The sequence below is a fragment of the Scyliorhinus torazame genome, chromosome 12 (assembly GCF_047496885.1).
Source record: "Scyliorhinus torazame isolate Kashiwa2021f chromosome 12, sScyTor2.1, whole genome shotgun sequence".
Taxonomy (NCBI): domain Eukaryota; kingdom Metazoa; phylum Chordata; class Chondrichthyes; order Carcharhiniformes; family Scyliorhinidae; genus Scyliorhinus; species Scyliorhinus torazame.
Genome location: NC_092718.1, coordinates 61000166 through 61006360, shown reverse-complemented (window position 1 = coordinate 61006360; position 6195 = coordinate 61000166).

The following is a 6195-nucleotide window of genomic DNA, read 5'->3' as shown; positions in this document are numbered from 1 at the left end:
GGGATCTACCTGGCATGCAACGCCTCGCGATATCTAACGTGATCTCGCGAGGCGTTGCAATTTAAATCCCGCCCATTGTGGGCAGGATCGCTTTTAGGCAAATCTGCATATTTTAAAAAATAAATTTAATGTATCCAATTCTGTTTTTCCAATTAAGGAGCAATTTAACTTCGCCAATCCACCTACTCTGCACATCTTTGGGTTGTGGGGGCGAAACCCACGCAAACACGGGGGAATGTGCAGACTCCACACGGACAGTGACCCAGAGCCGGGATCGAACCTGGGACCTCAGCGCCACGAGGCAGCAGGGCTAACCCACTGCGCAACCATGCTGCCTGGCAAATCTGCATATTAAAGTGAGACAGCTAGTCTCACTTTCATGTGCAGTTTCTGAAGTATCCGAGGCATTGGGATCTATCCCCTTCTCTTCGGAGACCTCGGGCACGGGCCATTCAGTACTGGTCTGCACAAATGGGGACCAGATGGGACGGCACTCGTGGGGATCTCCCAGGGGATTGGAAGGCAGGCCCAGGTGCATGCCATTAGGGCAGGGTGGTGCGGTGGCACTTCTGATGTCACCCAGGCACCCTGGCACTGCCAGACTGGTACCCTGGTAGTGCCACCTAGATGCAAACCTGGCACTGCCAGCATAATGTGGATAAATATGAGGTTATCCACTTTGGTAGCAGAAACAGGAAGGCGGATTGTTATGAGTGGCTATAAATTGAGAAAGGGGGATGTGCAATGAGTCCTTGTACACCAGTCGTTGAAAGTGAGCATGTAGGTGCCGCAGGCATAAAGAAGGCAAGTGGTATGTTCATCTTCATAATGAGAGGATTCGAGTACAGGAGCACGGATGTCTTGCTGCAATTATACAGGGCCTTGGCTGGGAAGCACGGTCGCGCAGTGGGTTAGCCCCACTGCCTCACGGCACCAAGGTCCCAGGTGTTGCTAACTTTTGGTTGGTTCAATTGGCTCTGTTTTATAACCTTTGCTCTCGAGTCGCCAGGTATCTTTATGATACCGCCACGAGGTTCAAGTTCAAGTAATGATCAATAACTCAAACCAATTAGTAAGATTCAAATCAAAGCACATTTATTTACACACAGTCAAATCTACTCATGTATAAACTCTACTTTCTAGGCTACTTCTACAACTAACAGGCCTATACTTAGCTTCGGACTGGCCCACCAGGTCAGGGGAACAAATGGCCTTTCGTTCGGGTTCTGAGTCTGCGGGATTCAAAGCTGGTATGGACTGGTAGCTAGGAGCGCCTATCTCGTAGCGAGCGTTGACTTGAGACTTACGGTCTTTTGGCGGCAGCTGAACCGGTCACTGTCAAGGGTTGGTTCGCGTTGCTGAGTGACCCTGTCAAGAAGGACGATTTGAACTTGGGGGCTTGACTTTATAGTCCCCAGGGGCTTCCCGCCTTTCGGGGCGGACCCTGTACCTGGTTCCAGGTGATTAGACTTCATTCCAATCGCTTGGTTCGATTTTTCCAATACTGGAGCGGTTCCCTGATCGATGGGCGGTCTTGAGGTGCCCGTTAACCTCTTTTGTGTTGGCTCCTGCTGGCGCCGGGGAGTCTGGCTTAGTTTTGTTTGTCCCAAATGTTGCGATTGTTCCCGGGGATTGCTCATTAGTATGTAGTTGGCTGCTACATTATTATGCTGATGGTCGCTGGTATCGATGCTGTCTGGGCTTTTGCAGAGTTAAATACACATCAAACTCTGAATTTACCTTCAGCCTTTGCCGTTCGCCATTTTAAATCGGGACTTGGCCCACCCAGGTGGCTACACTCGCTCCTTGTGATCCTAACGTGAAGCGTGAAGGATCACATAACTGCGTTGCTTTCCATTCCCTGACCCGGCGAGCACTCTTCTATGGCCTCGACACTGACCATAACTGTGCAAAAAAAATTTTAACTAACAATTCTGAGGGGCGCTCTGTCAAACAGGGACATGCATTACAAAACAAGAAAGTGGGAACCTCTAACTATCCTTAATAAACTACACTCACTCAAATATTTCATCACACTAACTTCCTAAACCATACAAACAAAATCATAGCAGTTTTATACGCATGTTCCTGGCTTGGCAGTCAAGCTCAGGATCGTACAATCGTTCATGAACATTTCTTTATTTACAACAAAACGCAAATGAATGCTCTTTATTATAGATCGCGGGGGTCTGGGGTCTGGGGAGTGAACCATTAACGGCTGGGGGAGTTGAGGGCAGGGCGTTCACTTTCGCGCGCAACCAAATGTCCATTATAACGATGAGCCACGCGGAGGATGTCCTCATGGTTCTTCTTCTTTCACTTCTCTTCTCTTCTCTTCCCCTCTCCGGTCCTGGAGCTTCTGGAGTTCTGTGTGATCAAGCATAGTGTCTGTTACTACCTTGTGTTAATATCTCGTACGGTAGCCTGTCTGTCCTTTAGTGCCAATTACTCCCTTTATAATTGGTCACTATGTGTGGCTCCCTCATTTTTTTTTTCCAAAAACCGAATTTCAGGACAAGACACACATACAGATAATGAACCAGTGCGAGCCGTCTCGCAGACTGTGCGGTTTACCATCCCAATGTTTCCGGTTGTAAATAGCAGAGGGTTGGCAACCTAAGGGTTGCCTGAAACAAAACAAAACTTTTTGAACCAGATTTTCCGAAATGAGGTGCGTATGGGCCGCGACGGGTACGATTTGGATGGAGTCCCCGGGTAGGACGGCGACCAATGCCGTGTGTGCCCTACCCAAGTGTAGCTGACCAGAGGGGTGTTCCCAGGCAGGGCGGGTCCCAAGCCGTTTCTCCAATGCCTGAGCAACCGACAAGAACGGGCAAGAAATGTAGTCATCGTGAGGGGCTGCCGCATTGGTTCCTTCCTCGAACCAGAAGAGCAGTTATGAACGGGGGTCTGTGTATCTGTCGACAGATGGGTTCCGCTGAACTGGCATCTGAGACATTTACAAGTCCCTGCGGGCAAATTCTCAGAGGTTTCGGCCGAAAATGCGCGGGGCCATGGAAATTTTTTTTTTCCGGTTTGACATACAACATTTAACACACTACAAACAACATAAAACATGTTGCAGGTTCCATCAGAAAGGACACCATTTCTCCCAAGCGGTTCCTTTTAAAACATCATCTGGACACCTCAGTTATCGGTTGCGAACAGGGTCGCAAAGGGGTTCTCGTTTTGGGAGTCAGACTCAAAGTCATCATCTTCTCCCGGATGCCAAACTCTCGTGTATCAGGGCTGATAGGGCTGCTTGGTGTGATTTGGGATCGCTCTCGTCATTCCGGACGAGTCTGTACGAATTATCTCTGTGCCAATAGGTGGTGTCTAGTTCTGTGGGGACGGAATCGGGGTCGTCATTGTAGGTCGGTGGTCGGTGGTGGGGTTTGTTTAGGAAAGTGATCATGAAGGGATCACTCGAATCATGGTCAACTTCGCTGGGTGTGGGTTCTGTTGCATGGGGATAGTAGGGAGCTGTGCTGTGGCTATTGTCCGAGTCACAGTCGCTGTCGCTGTTGCTGCTGTCTGTGGGCATTCCGGGGCGGAGTGTATCTTTCGGGGGTGGAGTCGAGGTTGAGTCCGTGGCTGGGCTGGACATGTTGGGGGATGGTAGGGTTACGTTGGCTGTGGGCGGGGTGTGGTGTGCTGCGTCGAGCATGACGTGGTGTGCGTGGTTAGACTGTGTTCCATATGCCTGCAGCTGGTTGATCTGGAACCACGCAGTCTTTCCATTGGGGTACTTTATTTTGTAGACGGCAGAGCTTACTTTGTCCGCAATGGAGTACGGACCCAAGTACTTTGGTGACAGGAATGTGCTGGGGTTGTATACGGAGAGCATGACTTGCTGTCCTACACTGAACTCAGTCGCATGCACTGTCTTATCGAAACAAGCCTTGCTCTGTTTCTTTCTGGTTCCCAATTTCACTGCGGCTGCTAGCTGAGCCGTTTTAACATTCGCCACCAATTGTTCTACTGCTTTCTCATGTGTGAGGGTCGTCACTTAGGGGCTGGTCAAATCTAAACCTAATAAAAATTCTGTGCCTTTCTTGGGGCGTCCGGTCATGAGAGTGTGTGGGGTGTAACCTGTAGAAGTTGAAACTGTATTTCGCAGAAATATCAGCGCAAAGGAGAGGACTGAGTCCCAAGTGGTGTTGTTTTGCTGGACCATTTTTCTGAGGGTAGATTTTAGGGTCCGATTCATGCGCTCCACGATACCACTTGACTGGGGGTGGTATGCGATGTGGAATTTTTGGGTAATGCCAAATATCGTGAGGACGTTCTTCAAGACACGTCCCGTAAAATGGGAACCTTGGTCGGATTCAATGCTGCGGGGGAGTCGCCATCTTGTAAAGATGTGGTGGGTTAGGATCTTGGCTGTGGTGTTTGCAGTGTTTCTTCTGGCTGGGAATTTCTTGTCCGAATGCTTCTTTTAAATTTGGAACAGGGGAGCTAAGGCGGTGCTGTAAATACGGGTACAGCTTGCGCTAATTTCCCAAGTACAAACTCCCGACAGTTTTGTCGGAACAAAAAATCTATCAGTTTACCTTATAGCCCTGTTAGTTACGCATACATACAGACACTTCCGAATTATGAGGACTGGTCAGAACTGCTTGAACACTTGTGGTTTTCTGTTCCCAATTGGATCTCTAATTCAAATTTTTGGGTTCTCCCGGAGTGGTTAAGCCACTTCTAGTTCGGGTCCCATCAGAATATCGCCAGTAATATGTTGCTAACTTTTGGTTGGTTCAATTCGCTCTGTTTTGTAACCTTTTCTCTCGAGTCGCCAGGTATTTTTATGATACCGCCACGAGGTTCAAGTTCAAGTAATGATCAATAACTCAAACCAATTAGTAAGATTCAAATCAAAGCACATTTATTTGCACTCAGTCAAATCTACTCATGTATAAACTCTACTTTCTAGGCTACTTCTACAACTAACAGGCTTATACTTAGCTTCGGACTGGCCCACCAGGTCAGGGGAACAAATGGCCTTTCGTTCGGGTTCTGAGTCTGCGGGATTCAAAGCTGGTATGGACTGGTAGCTAGGAGCACCTATCTCGTAGCGAGCGTTGACTTGAGACTTACAATCTTTTGGCGGCAGCTGAACAGGTCACTGTCAAGGGTTGGTTCGCGTTGCTGAGTGACCCTGTCAAGAAGGACGATTTGAACTTGGGGGCTTCACTTTATAGTCCCCAGGGGCTTCTCGCCTTTCGGGACGGACCCCGTACCTGGTTCCAGTTGATTGGACTTTGTTCCAATTGCTTGGTTCGATTTCTCCAATACTGGAGCGGTTCCTTGATCGATGGGCGGTCTTTAGGTGTCCATTAACCTCTTTTGTGTTGGCTCCTGCTGGAGCCGAGGAGTCTGGCTTGGCCTTGTTTATCTCAAATGTTTCGATTGTTCCCAGGGATCGCTCATTAGTATGTAGATGGCTGCTACATTATTATGCAGATGGCTGCTTGTATCGATGCTGTCTGGGCTTTTGCAGAGTTTAATACACAGTAAACTTGCACCTACTAGTTTCTGCCTGGGTTGACTGAATTTCCCTTCAGCCTTTGCTGTTCTCCATTTTACATTGGGAATTGGCCAACTCAGGTGGCTACACAGGTTCGAACCCGGCTTTGGGTCACTGACCGTGTGGAGATTTCACATCTTCCCGTGTTTACACGGGTTTTGCCCCCACAACCCAAAGATGTGCAGGCTAGGTGGATTAGCCACGCTAAATTGCCCCTTAATCGGAAAAAATGAACTGGGTACTCTAATTTTATTTTTTATTTATTTATTTATTGGTGAGGCCACACCTGGAATATTGTGCGCAATTTTGGTCTCCTTATCTGAGGAAGGATGTTCTTGCTACAGAGGGAGTGTAGAGAAGGTTTTCCAGACTGATTCCTGGGATGACAGCACTGATGTATGAGGAGAGAATTTATTCGCTGGAATGAAGAATGAGGGGGATCTCATCGAAACCTATAAAATTCTAACAACACTAGACAGGGTAGATGCAGGAAGGATGTTCCCAATGGTGCGGGTGTCCAGAACCAGGGGGTCACAGTCTGAGGATATGGGTAGATCATTTAGGACTCAGATGAGGAGAAATTTCTTCACCCAGAGAGTAGTCAGCCTGAAGAATTTGTTACCACAAAAAGCAGTTGAGGCCAAAAAATTGTTTGTTTTCAAGAAGCATTA